The 23,756-nt window shown below is 43.8% G+C and overlaps 1 protein-coding gene across 4 annotated transcripts in view; it reads left to right on the top strand.

Annotated features, from left to right (window-relative positions):
- The window catches only part of LOC126349000 (doublesex and mab-3 related transcription factor 3-like), a 739,204-nt gene that overhangs the window by 533,779 nt on the left and 181,669 nt on the right, over positions 1-23,756 (top strand). The window lies entirely within an intron of this gene.

Genomic DNA, 23,756 nt, shown 5'->3' with positions numbered 1-23,756 from the left:
GATTCGGCCAGAGGTGGTTGTTCTGGGTACTGATTTCTCAGGATCTATGCACCCAAATTGCGTGAAAATGAAACCACATGTCAATTCTAGTATAATATATTTGTCCAGTGAATACCCGTTTGTCAACCGCATTTCTTCTTGCTGTAGCAATTTTAATGCCCAGCGGTGAAGATGTGTGAAATTATTACAAGTCCTCTAAATTATCAAAGTCCTGCCATTGTGGATGTGAAGCCTACCATGCCTACGAAGCTTAACACTGCAGCTTGTAGACTCGGCGGTAAGTGGAAGCTGTACACGACTCGGCGCACTGAAAAGAACTGTCCGCTGTAGTTCAGAGTTCCGGTATTCAACGAGGCGTCGACGAGTCGCTATCCACACTCATGATGTTCGTGGGTTGGAAGCTGCGGCCCTGGCGGACCTCGGTACAGTTCGTAGTGTTTCGAGCTGTACTCTCAGGAGTCGTGAGTACCGTCACCACACAACTGAATCGATCATTGATTGAAAACAATTATGTTAGGCTACTTGGAGACCATTTGCAGTCATTAATGGACTTCATTTTTATTTATGACAATGCGCCCTGCCACCGGGCCACAGTCGTTCGCAACTGGTTTGAAGAAGATTCTGTGTAATTCGAGACAATGATGGGCCACAGAGATCGCCCGACATTAAGCCCATCGAAATGCTGCACCGGCAACACTTTCACAGTTATGGATGGCAATCGAGGCAGCAAGGCTCATTATTTCTACAGGATACTTCAGATGGTTCAAATGGCTCTTAGCACTACGGGACTCAACATCTGAGGTCATCATTCCGCTGGAACTTAGAACTACTTACGCCTAACTAACCTAAGGACATCACTCACACCTATGCCCGAGGCAGGATTCGAACCTGCGACCGTAGCAGTCGCGCGGTTCCGGACTGAAGAGCCTAGAACCACTCGGCCACAGCGGCCGGCCAGGAGACTTCCAGCGACTGGTTGATCCCGTGCCATGTCGAACTGACGCACCACACCGGGCAAAATGAGGTCGGACACTGTAATGGGAAGTATGCCACCTCAGAGTACATAATTTCTATGGTTTTAACGGCATGTGTGACCCCGGCCGCAGCCTTTCTGACCGTGGCCTCGTAACAGATCCGTCGATGAACGTTTTCGTGGATAGAAATTTGATTCCGGTGTGGAGATGCAGGTGTCAAGTCGGCTGGTTTACAAAATTTCGTGGCGCTGAGTCCGAGGGGGCCGTAAAAGGCGCCCCGGCGCGTCGCTGCCTTTGTTCGCACTGCTCGGGCTGGCCGCCCGAACCGCGCTCATCGCCGCAACACTAAAACATTATTACCATTCTTCCGGCTTTGGCTCGTAAATTATATTTTAATAGCGCGGTGCGCGCCCGCGCGCCCGAATGGGGATGACTGCTCGCCGGGCTGGCCGGCCCGCCGAATGACCTGGGAGGGAAAGCCCGCCGCACAAAGGCGCGTCGTCCGGCCCCTGCTGCCGCCACTAAAACGGCCTAATGATCAACCGTCAGCCACACGGAGTGATGGCCGCGGCCTGCTGATCTTCCATTTTCTTCTTTCATTTTTACCTTTTTTCCTCCCATCCTCGACCGGCCTCGGGATCGTTCTCGCTCTGTTCGGATTCTCATTTTCGCCGCCTCACATTTCACCGGACAACAAAGCGCGTTCAGAAGATTAGACTGTTCTAAAAGGTCAAAACCTTGCAACTCGAGGATTTTACTGCCCGACAAGAGAAGACGACGGAGAATGGGAGAGGGGAGGTGGGGGAACGATGGAGAGAGAGACAGAGAGAGAGAGAGAGAACAACACGAGGAAAGAAAACAAAACTCGTGTCGTAAACTGTAAATCCCGGCAAGAGCAGTAAATTATATGGGAGACACTTTTTATACTTCTGTGAAATGCCCTTCATGCAGTCGACGAACGGCCCCGATGACTCCATGTTTATAGATGTGGACGTATTTTGGCACTCGAGCCATTAAGTAAGGTCGGGTAGAAGAATAGTGTCAAGAGGAAATTAAAACACTTAAAATCGGGGAATCAGTGACAGCGAACGGCGCTACCCTCCCAGTTCGTAACCTGTGCGTTGATTGATACACGATGCAGAGTGCGACCGTGTACGGGAGGTGAACTTTTTATATCGCTCACTGTCAAATGAATAGATCACACGTACTCCTTTAATCGTCGTTCGCGAACAGACTGTCTCATGTCAGCAGTAAACGGTTTTTCATAAGCGTCTGAGTACTCACGTATGTCATGTCATTATTCGTTCACTAACACTCAACTAATTCTTTGCTCATTGCTACTATGCTAAATATTCTGGGTACGTATGATTTATTTCCTGGAAGTTAAACTTTGAACACCGTATTGATATGCTATTTAATATATTGACGAATTTCTCAGATACACTGAAGCGCCAAAGAAAATTCAAATACAGTGATATGTAAACAGGCGGAATACGGCCCTGCGATCGGCAACGCGTATAAAAGACAACAAGTGTCTGGCGCAGTTGTTAGATCGGTTACTGCTGCTACAATGGCAGGTCATCAAGATTTAAGCGAGTTCGAATGTGGTGTTACAGTCGGCGCACGAGCGATGGCACACAGCGCCTCCCAGGTAGCGATGAAGCGGGGATTTTGCCGACCGTCGTGGCCGAGCGGTTCTAGGCGCTTCAGTCCGGATCCGCGCTGTTGCTGCGGTCGCAGGTTCGAATCCTGCCTCGGGCATGGATGTGTGTGAAGTCCTTAGGTTAGTTAGGTTTAAGTAGTTCTATGTTCTAGGGAACTGATGACCTCAGCAGTTAAGTCCCATACTGCTCAGAGCCATTTGACCTTTTTTTTTATGCGGGGATTTTCCCTTACGACAATTTCACGAGTGTATCGCGAATATCAGGAACCCTGTAAAACATCAAACCTCTAACATCGCTGCGGCCGGAAATAGACCCTACAAGAACGGGACCAACTACAATTGAAGAGAATCGTTCAACGTGACAGAAGTCCAAACCTTCCGCAAATTACTGCAGATTTCAAAGCAGGGCCATCAACAAGTGTCAGCGTGCAAACCATTCAACAAAACATCATCTACATGGGCTTTCGGAGCCGAAGGCCCACTCGTGTACCCTTGATGACTGTACGACACAAAGTTTTGCGCTTCACCTGGGCCCACCAACACCGACACTGGACTGTTGATGACTGGAAACAAGTTGCCTGGTCTTACGAGTCTCGTTTCAGACTGCATCGAGCGGATGAACGTGTATGGGTATGGAGATAACTTCACGAATCCATGAACATCGCATGTCAGAAGGCGACTGTTGAAGCTGGTGGAGGCTCTGCAATTTTCTGGGCCGTGTAGAGTTGGAGTGAGATGTGATTTCTGATACGTCTAGATATGAATCTGACGGGTGACACGTACGTAAGCACCGTACCTGATCACCTGCGTCCATTCATGTCCCTTGTGCATTCCGACGGACTTGGCTAATTCCAGCGGAGCACTGCGACACCCCACACATACATAATTGCTACAGAGTGGCCCCAGGAACACTCTACTGCGTTCAAATACTTCTGGTGGCCACCAAACTCGTTAGACATGAACATTATTGAGCATATCTGTGTGTCTTGCAACGTGCTGCTCGAAAGAAAGCGCCACCCCCTCGTACTCTTACGGATTTGTGGGCAGCGCTGCAAGATTCATGGTGTCAATTCCCTCTACACTACTTCAGGTATTAGTCGAGTCCATGCCAGGTTGTGTTGCGACACTTCTGCGTGCTCGCGGGAGCCCTACATGATATTAGGCAGGAGTAACAGTTTGTTTCGATGTTCAGTGAATGTGAATGTGTGGTGCCGATGAAAGAAGTACGGGGAAATGATAACGAAAGCTAAAAATAAGTGTCAGTCTGACACTGAGCATGGGAGTTGTACTAGATTATAACATTGTGTGGTTGTAATACACAATGCAGGCTGTTGCTGCGTCAAGTAAGATAAACAGATAAACATTTTATGTACTCAGTCGTAAAACGTGTAAATAATCTGTCTGTTCCCTCATAAATCGGCTAGTTTTTTTATAGTTGTTGATGTATTGGTGTATAAATACCATGAATGAAGATAGTTAAGAGGTTTCATACTACATATTATCAGTACATTTTTAACTGTTTGCACACCGCCGCACCCCGCAAAATTCGTCGGGCTCGTCGGCAAGAGAGGAAAATAATCGCCTTTTGAACCTGCAAATTACACTCTTATCTAGATTCAATGACTTAAAACTCGTGTTAGGAGCATGTTCTTTGTAGACATGCCGCTATTGTCACAAAGCGTGAATGTGACATTTGTCACTGCAGCCGTGCATTGTTCCAACAGTAGTAGATGAATAGCTACTTCGTGTAACGGAGGAAACAGCTCCTACACCGAAGTATCCTGTTTATTTTACAAGTGTTATGCTCGCATATAGCTTGCACAAGCACAAAAATAATGTAGCAACTAAAGGACAGTTCATCGTTAATACAGCGTATGGAATTAGTTTCTAAGAACTAATTTAAATCATTAATGTATAATCTGTTCATTCCTCCTCCATGAAGATTTTTCCTCTTGGTTAGGTTATGAATGTGCTTCCGGCAGAAGTAACTACTGGTTTTGTAGATTTGTTAAATGATTCAGTCTTATTCAGAAGAAAACTATTTAATATTAGGTCAATTAACAAAATTTGGTTACCTACATTGTTTCATTTCGTCTGCTAAATCTCTGCTTATAAAGGAAGGGAAATTACAGCCTTCGGTAACTGTCTGACAGCAAACAACACTGTCGATCAAGTTCGTAAATATGTGCATTGATACACGAGGCTCAACTCTACTGCATCAGTGAGAAACCTTTTTTATGAGTTACTCATTTTATAATGAACAGATTTCATATATTTCGCTCACGAATAAGTTGTCTGCTCATGTCTCAGTAGTTGCTGATTACCTTAAATAAACTTTTTCGTTTCGCTGATTGGTCTTTCAACAAACGGCTGTGACGTGTGCTCATGAATCCGTTCATTAACCTCCCGACAGGCGTCCACTCGTTGATTTAATAGCGTCGGTGGTTCCGAAGTCTTTTCGTCACTACTTCAGAGAAGCTTCTAGGACTGTTTAATGCAATCGTAAGAACTGCAAATGCTTTTTCCAAACAGGAGCTTTGTAGATGGCAGGAACAAGATATCGGACAAGTTGGCATCTTTTCAAACCACCTGCTCCGGACGTGCTTTTAAGTACCCGAATTCTTGTTTATAATTTAATTTGGAAGCCTTCTTTATTTATAGCTTAACCCCAGAATATTTCTGACTTCAGATGACAAAACAACATGAAATTTATTTGGTCTGTGGCTGTTTCTCCCAGAGAAACGCCATGTAAAATTCAGTCTAACAACTGATTATCATAATACTAACTCACATTATTTTACGTAGAGCAAATAATGCAGTAATAACCTATTTAAAATGTCCTTGCTTTGCTTCTTTTCATGGGATCTGTTCGCACAGCTTTATATGCTAAATTGTGTGACAAAGACGTGAAGAAAACCGGTACTGAATCGGCGACGTGTAGACATACGTATTTCCTGCTGTTTCCTCGTATCCTTTTCATTTTCATAGAGCAGAAAGAACTGAAACGTAAGGATACACACAAACAAACCATGTGAATAGCGTATAATTGGGGTAATGAAACAGCACCAAATGACCGAGTGACCGTCACGAACAACTGGAGAAACTAAGACAGACACATTGGAGATTGACGAACCGCCGAAATCGAAATCATAGGAGACTGAATTCCACACCGCTTTGACCGTGGATTTGGGAAAGAAATCGACTGTGACTTTTCTAAAGCAGCCATTAATGAGAGACAATTCATAAATAATGCACAGGTTGGTATTTCTGTGGATTATTTGATGCAACAACAGTGAAAATCAGTTCTGATGTTCATGTACATCTACGTGGATATTCCACTAATCGGACTCAAGTACCTGGTAGAGTAGCGGGGAGCTTGAAGACGAAGCACGTGCTTTTATTTTTTCGCTGTGTAACACAAAATTGGCGAGAAGATCGAAACTTTATGCGGCAAGTAACCGACAGAAATTCACAGTACGTTAAGCGAAGTTTGTGGTGGGTTCACACTGAACTGTAGTACAGTTCCACTTCGGATTAATCGTTTTCGTGGTGATCGTATAAGCACCGACGATAATGCAAAACACGAAAGGCCAAAAATGTCAACAAATGAACGAAGTGTGAAACTTATGGCAGAGGACACTAGATCGCGTGTTAGTGCAACTTGTTAGGAACTCTCTGAAGCAACTATAATTCCCCCAACATCAGCCTCACGTACTCTTACAAATGATTTGAAGAAAAGAAAAATTTCTTCGAGATGGGTTGCACACTGTTTGACTGCTGAAACGCCTGGACGTCAGAAACTTGCTCAAACAACGATTCGACTGTGAAGGCCAAGGATTATTGTGTCGCATTGTTGTCATTAAACGTGGGTTAGAGAGCTGAGATCACAGTCCAGTGGGTAGACAGCTTCAGATCCTACTCGTCCAAAAATATTTCGATGCGTTAAGCCAAAGCGCTAGAAGAAGGTTTTTTCTTTTTATCATCAAAGAATCATCATGTGGAACATACGTAACAGCAGTGTATTATCGTAACTTCAAGCAAAACCTTCGCAGAAAAATGCCCAAATGGTGGCCTCGGTTGCTGCAGGCTGGCCCACTCGTTCTCCACGGAAATGCTCGCCCGCATATCGGCAATGTTCTAGCTCAAATACTGCGCGACTACGGACGGCAAGTGTTGCCGCATCCTCAGGAAACGAGTCCTTCAGACTTCAACTTGTATCCGAAATTGAGAAAACCTGTGTGTTATCTTTCAGTGTAAGAGCTTTCTCCCACCGTTACCCGAGCCACTCGACAGATGAACAGCAGTGTTATCGTGGATGGCATAATAGAGCTTCCGAGACTTTGGGATCCAGTCGTGGAGAAGCAGGGAAATTATACTGAAGGACTGTAAAGATATATTGAAAAAAATTTAAGTAAACAAGGATTAGTGTTCATTATTTGTGAAATTACCCTCGTGCGTCTTCATCTAGAGATTTCTCTGCAACTCACACTTGTTTCCTAAGTATTTGGCACGGGATGTATATAATCATTTTGAGACTATTTCCCAACCATTCCAACCCCGAAGAGGGCATGAGAAAAAAGAACTCATACATATTTTCCTGAGAGTTGTGATTTATCTTATTTTATTACGATGGTCATTTCTTCCTATGTATGAGCAGTAAAAAATTCTTTTGGCATTAGGAGGAGAAATTTGGTCCAGATAACTTGCGGGAATGCAGACATAACTCATTTAAAATGATAGGGTGTGCTCCTGTCGAAATATCGGCTGTTGTCGATGACGTCAACCGGCTGCATTCCCGATAGTTATTTGAACGTTGCCCATACGGGGAGAAACTAAGGAGAATGCTGGAGCTCGCCGCAATGGAAAACGTTTATTTTAATGATTGCTAGCTACCTCAACTCCATTATCATCGCGACATTTTTTTCTCTGTTTCATGATAATGCAAAAATTAGCTGATCTTTGAACTCCATCAATTGCTATCTGGTAAGGATACCATACCATGCAGCAAAAATTCAGAAGATGACAAACGAGTCAAGTGTCAGTAGCCTGTTTAATAGATCTGTTGCATTTTCTAACTGTTTTGAAAATAAAACGCAGGTTTTGGCTCGTCTTCCCTGTTCTGCTATGCCATGGTTCTGATTTAAGTAACTAGTTGGAGAGAAATTCCACCTTATGCAAGACTCCGTTTGGTCAGTTTTTTTTTTTTTACCAAGACAGCACAAAAAGTTCTGAATCATGTTTGGGTAAAACAAAACCAATGAAACCGTGTCTTACATAAGGCGGAATTTCTCTCCAACTTTTGTTAGCAAGCACAGAAAGTAAGAAGGGTTACAACATTCGAGTGTTGATTAAGTTGTTTTTAATTATAATTCCTAAGCATTCAGCTAAATCAAATTTATAGTGTAACCGAATTTTAACGGAATTTTTTAAACATTCATGTAGAGAAACTTCTGCTTTTTATGCTCAGGATCAGTGTCTACTTTTCGCACTGTGCCTATATCTTGTCTAAATCTTTTGCAGTTCGTTTGGAACATCTGATGATTTTTCTAGATGATAAACGACCATATCATCTGCCAACAATCTGCGAGTACGAGTCCTGCTCGGATTATTATATCGATTAAGAACAGCAGAGGTCCTAAAATGTTTCTTTATGGAGCACCAGATCAATAATCCAGTCGTACAGTTAAGACGATAATCCTTGGCACGCAATTTCTTCAGAAGCCACTTGTATGAAACTGTGTTAAAAGCTGTCTGGAAATATTTACGTGTGGAATCAACTTGAGCTTCCTGTCGATGGCACCCTTTACTTCGTACGAATAAATGTCTCGTTATATTTCACAAGAATGAATTTTTCTGAATCCGTGTTGCTTATGAGTCACCTGATTTTTTCCTTCGAGATATTTCATACTGCTGTAACACTGAATATGTTCCAAAATGTTACTTGCAAAGCTATTTTGAACATATTGTTGTTATTTACGCGTGGTGTGACCTGTGCAACTTCTCAGAAAACGTTCCTTAAAATGCATCGCTACGTCAAGGTTATATACTGACAAGTTACTCATATTGCCATTTATTCTAGTTTCGAATTCTGTAACATTCGCTCTATATTCTTTGGTGAAAGAATTAAGGAAAAAACGTGTTTCGTAACTTAGTTTTAGTCGCGCCGTCTTTGGTAATATCACCGTTACTGCCGCGCAGCGAAAGTATTGATTGTGCCATGTTGCTGATAAACTTTACATACAACCGGAACCTCTTTCGATTTTCTAGAAGATTATTAGAGGGTTTAGTTGTGGAAACTGTTAACATATCGCAATGAATTTCGCATTAGTTTTGAGCATCTGTAAACCAGCGCCAACCTAGATTTTGCGTTCTGTTTAAATTTGGCACTGTTTCTTCGTTGCTTCTGCAAAGTATCTTGATCTGTTTAGTGTACACTGGGGCATCTGTCCTGACACGTATTAATTGAGTTTCTGTGAAACAATCAATTGCCGCAACACAATTTCTTTGATTTTGAGACGCTGGGGATTAGCCGAGCGGTCTGAGGCGCTGCAGTCATGGACTGTGCGGCTGATTCCGGCGGAGATTCGAGTCCTCCATCGGGCATGTGTGTGTGTGTGTGTGTGTGTGTGTTTGTCCTTAGGATAATTTAGGTTAAGTAGTTTGTAAGCTTAGGGACTGATGACCTTAGTAGTTAAGTCCCATACGATTTCACACACAATTTTTAAAAAATTTTGATTGGTGTGAGATTGACGCTTATCTACATAGTACAGTAGGAATCTAGACTGCCTGTTAGGAAGGCGTCAGGTGAAATTTTATCCGTTTTTTAAATGGGTATATTTTGCGTTTATTTTTGGTGGCCCTGGATGTTACGTTCTGCAGTCATGCTACATGGACCTTGTCGACACTAATTTTCGTATTCGCCACGAGGCTCTATGTTTGCTCAGAATTGTTTACCATCGAGAGGTGTAGTATTTTATCGCAGCCCTTTCCACTTCGTGTGGTCTCTTTAACGAATTCGTTAAAATATATTTTTGAGAAAGCATTTAATACAATCACAGAAATTAAACACATTTTCGGTAACATATTGAAGGTACATTCAACTCCCTAGCAACTATAACTGTATTAGTCTGTTACTTACTCGAAATGTGACTCGAATTTTCCTCGAACCTTTCGGCGACTGTGTCATATGAGTCAGGGGTCGATAAAAGGAACCAATTCGCTTGTTGAATATAACGTTACCCACACTAAGTATGTAGTATAATTCCACTGTATGTGAGACTACTTCTAATAGCAAAGATGAGGCCACCTACACCATTAGATCCTTTTATAAAGTGTTGGGCTGAGCTTATCTCCGGATTGTGGTAATCATGTTTTGGCTCATCAGTGCAGATGCAGAGTGTCGCCGACCTCCTGAAATATCCTGGTTTTGTAGATGGATAACGGAAGAGTGATGTAAGCTGGTGTGTGGTAGCGTGGTTGAACTGGAGAAGAGTACGTGCTCCAGTGAGCGCTGTTCCGCTGCTTGTATCTGTCACCTGTCGAACTCGCCTGCTCAGCGGCGCGCGCTGACGGCCAGAGACGCGGGCCGCAGGCCGCCCCCCGGGGCTGTGCCTCCCGGGGTAGGCTGGCCGCAGGGCCTCCGAGTGCTGGGCGCTGTCTGCACGCCGCGACAGGCGCATGCATATTCATATCGCGCTATCGCAGGGCAATGCCAGCTGCTGTCAGCACACCGTCATCGCCAAGGAACCGTCTCTGCCGACGCAATGACACAACAATCGTTACGGAAAAGCTCGCCGCGTCCAAACAGCCACCCGTATTTTCATTCCTTCTTTTGCGGTTTAATAGAGCTACACGGGGTGTTCAAAAAGTCTCTCCGCAGTGCCGAATGATTGTTAGCATCGCGTGCCGTATGCCGCAGTGAATATACCGGGTGATCAAAAAGTCAGTATAAATTTGATAACTTAATAAACCACCGAGCGAGGTGGCGCAGTGGTTAGACACTGGACTCGCATTCGGGAGGACGACGGTTCAATCCCGCGTCCAATCTTTGGTAGTATTAAATTCTGGTTTTGCTGTCTCAGTCAGGCTTATCTCAATCATAAGTTACAGTTTTGCTCTTGTAAACATTAGTTTCAATTATTGTTGTATTTCTCTAATTATCTGCGAGTTGCTGAAACAGATCTTCGTTCTGGTCGATCGTTAAGTGTCCTTTCTGGCGTTTAGCATGGTCATCTCCGTGAATACGTGGCCTTCAAGTTGCTCAGCGAGTCGTTCGCGGCGCTCTCCCTGGCCAGCACACAAAACCCAACCCACAGAATTCAGTAGCCTATCTCCTTTAACGTATTTTATCAGCTGGACGAGAGGGTTGTATCGTTACACTTGACAATTTCGGCTCAACGATAACGTGAAAAATAACACAAAAAGTTGGGTTTTCAAGACGTAACGCGAAATCGACGGTGTTTGACTTTTTCAGAAGTTCGCGTATATGCTTAAAATCACCGTTGATTTTCAGAATACTTTAACAATGCTAACGTATCAATCGGTTGTTACGTATATTCTTAGGAGAATGTCACTGCAGTGTAAATATTCCGAAGGGATGAAAAGAAACTCATTTAAAATTTGCAAAAATAGAAAAACACGACACGAAATGTGGACTTTGACAAATGTCTGAGATTAATGAAACTTGGTAAATCACAATTTGTTGCTGTTTCACCGTAGGAAGTTTGACTCTGTGAGCCGATATAAATTCTCTCGGTGCACTTTTTTGAGATCTCGTTGTTATTTCCTTGCGACGTATTTTTCATATAACTGACTTATTTTCGTCTTTATTAGCTGTTTTTCAATTTTATTTTGAAAATAATAACTAATCTCTACATTATATTTATTGATACGACACATTGCATTCATTTCCGTCATTAAAACATATTAAATATGATTAATCAAAGAAACAATAGTTCCGCTACTAAACATTGTTCAAAATTTTCAAAAGAAAGCTTTTTCTTAAATACGAAGCAGCGCGGGATTAGCCGTGCGGTCAGAGGCGCTGCAGTCTTGGACTATGCGGTTGGTCCCGGCGGAGGTTCGAGTCCTTCATCGGGCATGGGTGGGTATGTTTGTCCTTAGGATAATTAAGGTTAACTAGTGTGTAAGCTTAGGGACTGATGACCTTAGCAGTTGAGTCCCATAAGATTTCACACATTTTTTTTTTTTAAATACGAAGTTCTGACCTGAGTGATGGTGCCTCCAAACTATCAAAAACTAAATAACTCCGAAACTGACTGTAGTGTAAAAATTACTTTTTTTCTTTTACCTAACAAAAATTTTTCGACTTGGCAGTGAAAACGTTGGTTTGCTAGGTGAAAGTTGATTTAGGTCAATGAAATGTTGTTGCAGGAATAGGCGAAAGTGAGGTGACGTAGAATCGGGTGAATAGGATCGATGTTAACAACTGTTATTTGTACTATAAACTGGCCGCTCTTCGCATTTCCCAAGACACCTTCCGGAGCATATGCGTTGCAACGTTGCAGCTGTTCATGCTGTTTCTGTTGGTTAAAATCCCGTCATAGGACGCCAAGTATGACATGTCTGATTTTGTGTTTTTACTGTTTCTCGACTTTTAAGTATTAATTTTTACATGTTTATTTGAGAAATAGTTTTTATGTCTGTTCGTCTGGAATAATCTGATTGCAATACGAATTTTAGTGACAGAATTTGCAACAAGCAAACTTCATCCTCGGTCCCCAGTCTTTATCGTGGAACAGTGTTTTGATGAATCTTCTACTCTGAAGAAGTATTCTGCTACACACGAGAATAATCTGTCCTTTCTCAGATTCCGGGAACTTGTCTGGGGATTGAGCTCTCCATCTGACAACATCACGTCTGCTCACTCGCAGCTCAATAAAATGTGCTTCCAGAGTGCGTCTTACGTGCATGAACCATGCAGTGTAGCATAAAAATGCAGATTACGTTCATTAGCTACTTCCAATCACCGGTGCTGATGTGTATCTCATTAGTTACTGGGGATTAAATATTCTGATATGATTACACATTTCAACACAGGTTTCGCATTAGTTGTGGGTCAGTTTTGGGAACAAGGGTTGTGTAGCACACTACATGGCTTGATGTGATTTTCTGATGATACCAATATTGTTTCAGACAATTTTTTTTCCGTACCAATTCCTCTTATCATACATCCAGATAAAATTATGTCTGAGTTCAGGGTGTATTTACACTACTGGCAATTAAAATTGCTTCACCAAGAAGAAATGTAGATGATACACGGGTCTTCATTCGACAAATATATAATACTAGAACTGACATGCGGTTACATTTTCAGGCTATTTGGGTGCATAGATCCTGAGAAATAAGTACCCAGAACAACCACCTCTGGCCGTAATAATGGCCTTGATACGCCTGGGCATTGAGTCAAACAAAGCTTGGATAGCGTGTACAGGTACAGCTGCCCATGCAGCTACCACAGTTCATCAAGAGTAGTTATTGGCGTATTGTGACGAGCCAGTTGCTCGGCCACCATTGACCAGACGTTTGCAATTGGTGAGAGATCTGGAGAATGTGCTGGCCAGGGCAGCAGTCGAACATTTTCTTTTTTCCAGAAAGGTCCGTACATGACCTGTAAAATGCGCTCGTGCATTATCCTGCTGAAATGTAGGGTTTCGCAGGGATCGAATGAAGGGTAGAGCCACGGGTCGTAACACATCTGAAATGTAACGTCCACTGTTCAAAGTTCCGTCAGTGCGAACAAGAGGTGACTGAGACGTGTAACTAATGGCACGCCCTACCTTCACGCCGGGTGATGCGCCAGTATGGCGATGACGAATACACGCGAGCAGCAATGTCGCGATACGATAAACCGCAATCGCGATAGGCTACAATCCGACCTTTATCAAAGACAGAAACGTGATGGTACGCATTTCTCCTCCTTACACGAGGCACTAGAACGACGTTTCACCAGGCTACGCCGGTCAACTGCTGTTTGTGTATGAGAAATCGGTTGGAAACTTCCTCATGTCAGCACGTTGTAGGTGCCGCCACCGGCGCCAACCTTGTGTGAATGCACTGAAAAGCTAATCATTTTCATATCATAGCATCTTTTTCCTATCGGTTAAATTTCGCGTTTGCAGCACCTCATCTTCGTGGTGTAGCAATTTTAATGGCCAGTAGTGTAACTATTTATTTACGTGTATAAAAATCTGAAATATTTTTCATTCAGTATGAATGTGAGGCGTCATCGAAGGTATTCTTTTTTATTGTGGAATCTAGGCCCTTTCTCCCGCATATTTTCACTTCCTTGGTCCAAAAGACTTGCATGACTTTCTCTAATAGTTGTTTCTCCCTTGCAACATAAACCGCTACCCCTGCAGGCAACGATCCTGCCACTGTTGAGATCCCAAACGTGCTGGAAAATATGTATCCTTTCTACACGAGACGTAAGAGGACATCTCACTAAAAGCCAACACTCAAGCACGATTTCATAACGAGCAACTGCCTGCGTAATATTTATTCATGGTTGGCATTATTTCTGTTTACTTTTAGCAGTAGCGCTGAAACACAACCAATTTGCACACCTAATCATATAGTACAAACGCTAGTTGAAGTTTGCTGCATGCCGTCCTTATAGTCTTGTAGTTAGCAAAGATCAGTGTTTTCGAAAATGTTGGTCACCATACTTGCACCACAAGCGCGTTACCAAGATAGTTGTGATTCGTTATTCCGGTTTCGTGCAGTCGTTACTGGCATCAGTAGAGCGGCGCCGTCTGTGGCTTGTTGCCAGTCACTTGTCAGCTCGCGATCTTGATACACTGTGCTGCTAGCGAAGCGTCCTGCTGCTCGCAGCTGCGCGAGGGTAATGGCTGCCAGCGTCCAACAGACCGAGAAGTCGTGGGAAGGAGGTAAGTGGACACGAGACAGGAGAAAGGTAAGTGAATGTGAGCCACGTACAGCCTGCTACTCGGGTAAGTCCTTTCAGCCTGACATTTCGTGGACAAGGCCGATCACAGGTGCAGCCGATGAGGAATACCACACTCTGCAAGTAAGTGTTCTGCGCTTGACTTACGATGAGAACAGGGTAACTGCCATCAGCCGCTTCCTCAGAAAGAGGGGTCAAAATAAGCCAACACGTGTCTCGGCTTATCTGTAGATACTCTGCCGTTTCTGAGAAAATGAGGGTCAAAGCTTCTGCTTTAATTTTTATGCCTTTTACCACGCGATGAGGTCATCTGAAGCGGTGGTACTTCGCTACTTCACAGTTGTGCTTTCAGTGTTCGAATTAGATTATTGTTTTTATTTATTGCTTTATATTTTTCGTTTATCTATCACGTCTGTAGAAGATCACTATTCGAATGTTTTTTTATCATGTCAGGCTATATTAAAATTACGGTTTCACAATAAGTGCCATACATCTATAGATATAATAAAATTGTTCTGTCCGATGTCTGTATATAGGGGATATTTAGGAAAACTTAATATGAGGGGTCTTCATAGAAGCAATAGAAGCCAAAATATTATTTTCAGAATTTTTGAATATTTTTCTCTGTGTTCGTTCGTATGTTTGTACACACATAACCAAAAAACTACTGCACGAAACTGCATGTGACTTTCGCAGCTTTATTTTTGGAGGTATGACTTAAGAAAGATCTGGTACGTGTTTCATCTTGATACGCGGCCAGGAACCGGAGTAACCTAAATATAAAGGCTGTTTTCTTTAATTGGATCAGTACGTGGACATGAGAATCCATAGGAGATACAGGGAAACGCTCTTAGAATCCTTCGGTGTTTTCTTGTTAAAACAATTGTGCCATAATCAACTTTTTGGTCAAGCGTGAGTTGTTCATCAAAATGAGTAAACGTCGGCCCCACATAATGCCACCCCAAAACAGCAGGGAACCTCCACCTTGCTGCACTTGCTGGTCAGTGTGTCTAAGGCTTTCAGCCTGACTGTGTTGCCTCCAAACACGTCTCCGACATTTGTCTGGTTGAAGGCATATGCGACGGACATCGGTGAAGAGAACGTGATGCCAATCCTGAGCGGTCCGTTCGGTATGGGCCCATCTGTACCGCGCTACATGGTGTCGTGGTTGCAAAGATGGACCTCGCCATGGACGACGGGATTGAAGTTGCTCATGATGCAGCCTATTGCGAATAGTTTGAGTCGTAACACGACGTCCTGTGACTACACGAAAAGCATTGTTTAATGTGGTGGCGTTGTTGTCAGGGTTGCTCCGAGTCATAACCGGTAGGTAGCGGTCATCCACTGCAGTAGTAGCCCTTGGGCGGCATGAGCGAGGCATGTCATCAACCGTTGCTGTCTCTCTGTATCTCCTCCATGTCCGAACAACATCGCTTTGTGTCACTCCGAGATGCCTGAACGCTTCCTTTGTTGAGAGCCCTTCCTGGCACAAAGTAACAATGCGGACGCGATCGAACTGCGGTACTAGCGATACAGGCGCTCAGTACGGAACAGCGCGACTACTACGGTCGCAGGTTCGAATCCTGCCTCGGGCATGGATGTGTGTGATGTCCTTAGGTTGGTTACGTTTAAGTAGTTCTAAGTTCTAGGGGACTGATGACCACAGATGTTAAGTCCCATAGTGCTCAGAGCAATTTGAACCATTTGAACTGCGGTATTGACCATCTAGACATGTTTGAACTTCAGACAACACGAGCCGTGTACCTCCTTTCTGTTGGAATGACTAGAACTGATCGGCTATCGAACTCCCTCCATCTAATAGGCGCTACTCACGCATGGTTGTTGCCATCTTTGGGCGGTTTTCGTGACAACTCCGAACAGTCAAAGGGTCTGCGTCTGTGGTACAACGTCCACAGTCAACGTCTATCTTTGGGAGTTCTGGCAAACGGAGTTATGCAAAACTTTTTTTGATGCGTGTATTATTGTCGGTAACTTTGTCTAGTTGACACTACCAGTCTATTATTGTTGATAACTTTCTCAATTTGACACTAATTATCGGTTTCGTTCATTTCTGCAGAGGTTTTCATCGTGTCCTATTGTTGTAAGTGAAGTGATACAATTGTTGCGATATCATATTAGTATTTTCGTTCGTTTACCCTATTGAATCCTTGAATTCATTCTCCAGCTGGTGTAACTATCATCGTTGATAAGTCTGTTGAGCAGTAATAATGCCTTTCCAGTTTTTATAACAGTTTTTCTCATAGACAATAAATGTCAAGATTTATCAGAATTCGTGTGGGTTCGACATCCATGCGGAACAAGGCGCGAGCAAAAGTTGGTTTGTTATTTAATATATGTGTTTATGGTCCTTCCAGGGGTTATAATCTTTTTAAATTCACATATTCTTACAATTCAAGCTTATATTAATTCTTACATATTATTATTATGTTTATCCTTCAATAAGATTTGTTGTGTCTCCTGATACCGAACGTACAGACACTCTAAACAGAAATTGCTAACATCATGAGTATCGCTCGAAGCCAAATTTCTTACAGTGACATTTCTTCGTGTGAATCTCATTCGGGAAAGAAATATCGTTAACATTGTTGAAGATTTCACGCTTGACAATAATTTCTCGGCAAACCATGCATAACGGATCAAATTTCCGAAAACTGGAGCTTGCACTTGATTGTGAGTCAAGATACACTACATGGATATCACCGTAAACCATTTAAAATAATTTTCTGGTTCATTTATAGTTTTTTTTAATTCGTTCAGCAGACAGACAATTATTAGGCGAATAAGTAAACATAGTTTCATCATACACTGGAAAACATTCGTATAGTAATCTTTTACGACATGGGTAGATAATTGAAAACAAAAGATCAGTACAGTAATCGAGTTTCGAACATCGGGCGCAGACGTCTAATGCCGTGAAGTTAGCCACTGTGCCACCGCTTCGGTTAAACTTGCTCTAAAAGACAGATAAAGGACCTCGAAAACTTTGACTGTCGTTTTTTCAGAAACGGTCGAGTATCTGCGGATAAGCCAAGGCACGTGCTCACTTGTTTTGATTCCTCTCTCACAGAGCAAATGTTCTGGGAAATCGTGCGATGCCACATGCCGGGTTCTCCTCGTTAGTAGTCATAATATGTCTCACTGCTATTAAATTAATGGCTTGTTTTTCTGTTACGTAATAACTGTGCTGTAACTCATTTAGTTATTCGTAGATACATTGATGGTCTCTTTTCAACTATGATATTTCATTGCATCATCGTGTGTGAAAAGATGCAATCTGATGGGAACATGAACAGAGAGTGGCATGAAATAGCACAAGTACTAAGTCGTTGTTATAAGGACTGAGTTTTCTTCGTATTTTACTAGCACTGTCAATAAATTCACCGTAACTGAATATCGTGCAAGACTAACTTCACACTACTTCATTTTGGGAAAATAAAGCTAAAGCGATGTTTCTATTTGAGTCTGGACGTCGTAGAAACACCCGAAATCAGTCGTAGTGCATTATTGAAAATATCTTCACTATCCCCACATAAATAGCACCTGAGGACTTTTTTAGAAGGAAACACTCTATAATTCCTCGTTTCATGGTGTGACAGTGTTACAACAAAAGACCTAAATCCTTCAGTGGATTGAAATAACCTCTAGTAAGTCGTCAACGTTCTTTCCTATGTTTTCAGGAATTCTGCTAGATTTTGTTGGACTGTTTTGTAAATAAGTCGGTAATCTAGAGAAAATAGCGACTGAAAGAAATTTTTTATTTTAAAATATTTTGCGAACAGGGCACATGTTTAGGGTGCCGTGATTGTGTGGTGAGAAATATTGTGAAGAAGCTATCAACCACTAAGCTGATGAAATATTTAAACCACTCGATTTTCACCTAATACATTGAACTGGAAACCGAAAAGTATTATTCCACAACGTGTTTCAAAAGTAACGACAGCGTAGACGTAGCACGGCACGGGAAACAAGAGCTACAAGCAAAATACCTTTATCGGCTTTCAAAGTTATCACCATTAACACAATCCTGTCTTCGGTTGTAAGGCTGCTGGTAACTGTCAGCAAACGCTTCTTGCGGAATCATTCAAAGCACCGTGGTCACGCTTTGTTGGATAAGTGCAACGTCTGCGAATGTTCGTGAACAATAGGGTGTACACTGTCCTTACTGGTCTTCAATATCCGGCTCTCATTCCCAAAGTCAGTCGCCGATTATCCACAAGCATCTAGGATTGTGCATGATGACACGAACACGGCTGATCCCCGCCACCTTCCTTTCCGTAACTAAAGCGTCTAAGCTTCACAAACACACTCACGTTTTTACTCGCTGCTTCAACACCGTACTGTTGCACTAACATGCCAGGAGTCTGGCGATTGGATGCGATTTTCGCGTGCAGCGGCTTTCCTGGGCTGAGGACCGTAAATTTGCAATCTTTTGTTGCAGCTCAGGCGTTGGTGGTGGCTCAGATTGTTCAGTGGAAATGGCAGGAGGGGTCGGGTGAGCTTTGGGGCTTGATTCCGTGCACACCGGGGGGTGGCTCGTCGATCGCAGGGTTGTCGAATATGCCTTGCCTTCTTGCCGGGTCTCAGTTGCATTGCCGGCAGGAGGAGGACGGGGCGGGTTGGTCCTGCAGTGGGCTGGTGGGTGACCATGGCTGGCGTCTCGGGGGCGCGGCTGCTGCGGCCTGGAGTGCATGGTCCGTCTGATTCGCATTTCTGTGGCTGGGTTTGGGGACTGGAGCACGGTTGCTGGTGGTACTCGGAGCTGACTGCGAAGTAGGCTTCATAAATCAGTAACTCTCATAGCTGTTTTTATATATCTTCCGTAAGTGTACTCAAAACTAAGAAAATCATTGACGAACGTTTTCGTGCCTCGCCGATAGTCGAGCACAACAACAAATAAAAAGAATACTGTGCGTGTGTGTGTGTGTGTGTGTGTGTGTGTGTGTGTGTGTGTGTGTGTGAGAGAGAGAGAGAGAGAGAGAGAGAGAGAGAGAGACAGACAGAGAGAGAGAAAAGAGAGAGAGAGAGGGAGAGAGATAAAAATAAAAAGGAATGAGAGAGAGAGAGTAAAAAATTGTTGGAAAGAAACTGAATCATGGTATGTAAAGAAATCTTTCATGAAAATGACACGTTCTACATCATTACGAAATGTCGTATTCATGATCTATGGAACAAGTATTAATCTAATCTCCGCCGTCGTTTTCCCTATCTGGAAGCAAAATTTCATGTTAACTCGTTCCTCCATGTTGCGCTCTATTTTACAGTGACACGAGTGCGTTGGATGCTTGCGGATGATAGGCGGCTGTCTTCGAGTTTGAGGGCAGAAGAGTTGAAGATAGACAAAGACAGTGAAAACACTAGTGTTCATGAAGTTTTGCAGACGTTACGGGAGCCCAACAAAGCAGGCTCCCGTGACTCTTGTCATTGACGATAAAATCTTCTGATTCATTAAGCCGCGTCATAATCCTCTTCAGATTTATTCGATGTTCTACATTTCAACCCCTCCGCTGGAGTCAATGGATGACTGAACACGGTCGAAAGGCAGTAACACGCCCAATTAAAAATGCTATTTTCCAGCGCTTTCTCCGGTGAAGTGGTTTTAAAGGGCAAAAAACCTTTAGGCTGCTGCTGACTGGCCGTCATCATTGGGTAAATAGTGAAAGCAGATATGAAAAAGACGGGGAAACCAAAATATTATTGTTCCTGTACCACCTAGGTTGCTTCCTAATATTTCCCCGCTCTCCGTGGCTGGTTATTTATTTTTGTGATACCAAGAAGCCACGAGGACAGAAGCCTGTAGATGTCAACTGTATTGAAATTGTACTTGTTCTTCGATATTTCAACTGGTTTAAGGAGTTCCTTTCTATAAATATTACTTTCTATGGGTAGCAATCGTATGTACTTAATATCCGTGACCTGATCACATTCTCACTGGCGCTCTGCTTGCACTGGTTTTACGTTTTGTCCTTAACTTGTGCAGAATTCGTGTTAGGTAACGTGTAATTCTGTTGACGTTCGAGTTTCGGTTATACATTGCACAACCACACGTCACTCCATGTACTTCCACAGCGTGGGGGCGACTTCGCACGTCACTCGCAGGCTGGAAGAAGTCTTTTATCTTTTGTTGACTGAAACATGTAATCTGTATATCATTTTTCCGAAGGTTTCTATCTATGCAATTGGTTACTATAGTGACAAACAATAACCTTACAGAATCTGCGGGAGGTCCCTCGTTACTTGTTTATATTATTGCTTGAAAGCCTTGTTTATGGATAGATCAACATAGCCGTTGGCTATAAGAGTTTCCCTAAAAAAATCTATTTCTGATGGCAACCTCTTTATTATCACTGATGCCGCAGACACAAGGGTATTAAGACTGTCGTACTTCTCGGCTTGGCAGTGGTGCGAGGCGGCGTCTGAATACCTATTTGTGTTGGTAGGCTTCCTATGAACTCTGCGCCGTTGGTTATTGAAACCTCTTCTGCAGATCAAGCAGTACCTGTTCTTCATTTCCATGCTGAAGCTGATTTTCGGATGAACATACAGAAAACAGTAAAACTTAAGTAGTTTTTCCCTAGTGTGTGGCCATACAACAAACGCGTCATCCCAATAGCGGAGCTAGAAACAGGGTTTTAGTTCCGCAATACTTAATGCCTTTCGTTCGAAATGTTCCCTAAAAATGTCAGCTGTTGCGCGCTACAAAAGAGAGCCCGTAACAACCCACTCACATCGTACACTGAAATTCTTGTTTGTACACCATCTGCTCAAAATAATCCGGAAACCTATTCTCCGTCCGAACAGTCCTTGAAAGACCCAACGGTACCGACCCACCGCCGTGTCATCCTCTCAGCCCAGAGGCGTCACTGGTTGCGGATACGGAGGGCCTTGTGGTCAGCACACCGCTCTCGCTGCCGTCGTCAGTTTTCGTGACCGGTGCCGCTACTTGTCAGTCAAGTAGCTCCTCAGTTTGTCTCACAAGGGCTGAGTGCACCCCGCTTGCCGACAGCGCTTGGCAGATCAGATGGTCACCCATCCAAGTGCTAGTCCAGCCCGACAGTGCTTAACTTAGATGATATGATTTGAACGGGTATTACCACTGCGGCAAGGCTATTAGCTCGGAAACCTATTAGTGGACATAAATATGGAGTGTGTCCAGGCTTCGCCTTTGCGGTGGTTCGAACTCTGCTGGAGACACTTTCAACGAGCTGTCTGAATGTCTGTAAACGAACTACAACCGATTCTTCCGCAAGAGCAGAAATCAGCAAAGGTAGTGATGTTGGACTCTGGGGTCTGCAGCGAAGTCAGCCTTCTAACTCATCCTAAAGATCTTCCACTCGGTACCGGTCGAGACTCTGGGCAGGCCAGTCCACAAACCGCTGCCAGACAGAGTTTAGTTTAAGACCGAGCGTGTTGTCATGCTGATACAAACCATTACCGACTCAGAATTGTCCCTTTGTTGTAAGCACTGCACAATGCTCTAAAATGGGTTCATATCCTTCCGCACTTAGCTTTTTGTTAAGTACAATACTGGGACCACACCCTAAGCTCCATAACGTAACACCATGTCCTCAGTAGGTCACTGTTGGCGATACCCATGATGGCAGGTAACGGTCTGCAGGAACTCGCGAACCCAAACCCTTCCATCGGATTGCCACAGGGTATAGCGTGATTCATAGCTCCAAATCATTCATTACAGTCATTCACTGGGTGGCGTCGCCCTTAACAGGAATTCAAGCGTCATTTCGCACTTACTACAGATATGTGTGACTTATAAAGAGTTGCTCAAGCATTGTACCTTATTCTTTTTAAGTTTCTACGCACAGTGACTGTGTTACCTAGATTGTTGATAGCACTTTAGAGCTCACGAGCAATGCATTCCACTGATGTCATGCGAGGTCTTGCAACCAGCCTCCACGGTCTCTGTACGCCGGTATATAAGGTCTGCGTGCTCTTCGTTTACCTATGTTAGATACTTCAAGTGTCCATTCCACAATCGAACTGTCGACTTTGATAGCTTTGGAATCATTGAATCTTTCTCTGATGTGATTGTTACTCACCTGACATACAGTAATTATCCCACGTTCGAAGCTCTCTTGACCGACACAGTCTGCCTCTAGTACAACTTCTCAACAATGCTCACCGCCTCCATTTACACTGAAGCGAGAAAGAAAGTGGTATAGGCGTGCGTATTTAACCACAGAGATATGTAAACAGGCAGCATACGGCGCTGCGGTCGGCAACGCCTATGTAAGACACCAAACGTCCAGCACAGTTTTTAGATCGGTTACTGCTGCTTCAATGGCAGGTTATCATGATTTAAGTGAGTTTGAACGTGGTGCCATAGTCGGCGCACGAGTGGTAGGACACAGCATCTTCGAGCTAGCGACGAAGTCGGGATTTTCCCGTGCGACCATTTCACGAGTGTACCGCGGATATCAGGAATCTGGTAAAACGTCACATCTCCAAGATCGCTGCGGCAGGAAAAAGATCCTGCAGGAACGGGCTCAAGGACGATTGAAGAGAATCGTTCAACGTGACAGAAGTGGAACCCTTCCTCAAATTGCTGCACATGTCAATGAAGGGCCATCAACAAGTTTCAGGGTGCGAACCATTCAACGAAACATCATCGATATGGGCTTTCGGAGCCGAAGGCCCACTCGTGTACCCTTGATGGCTGCACGACACAAAGCTTTACGCTTCGCTTGGGCGCGTCAACACCGACATAGGACGGTTGATGACTGGGAACATGTTGCCTGATCGGACCCGCCTCGTTTCGAATTGTATCATGCGGACGGATGTGTATGCGTATGGAGACAACCTCATGAATCCAAGTGCCCTGTATGTCTGTGGGGTACTGTTAAAGCTTGTGAAGGCTCTGTGGTGGTGTGGGGCGTGTGGAGTTGGAGTGATATGGGACCTCTGACACCTCTAGGTACGACTCTGAGAGGTCACACATACGTAAGCATCCCACGTGATCAGCTGCATCGATTCATACCGATGCATTCCCACGGACTTGGGCAATTCCAGCAGCACAACGCGGCACCCCACACATCCAGAATTGCTACAGAGTAGCTCCAGAAGCTCTCTTCTGAATTTAAACACTTCCGGTGGGCATCAAACTTCCTAGGCATGACATTATTGAGCATACCTGGTTTGCCTAGCAGCGCGCTGTTCA

This window comes from Schistocerca gregaria, chromosome 1 (assembly GCF_023897955.1).
Source record: "Schistocerca gregaria isolate iqSchGreg1 chromosome 1, iqSchGreg1.2, whole genome shotgun sequence".
In the NCBI taxonomy this organism is placed as follows: Eukaryota; Metazoa; Arthropoda; class Insecta; order Orthoptera; family Acrididae; genus Schistocerca; species Schistocerca gregaria.
Note: the sequence above shows the minus strand (reverse complement) of the source record. Positions and strands in the feature narration are given on the sequence as shown.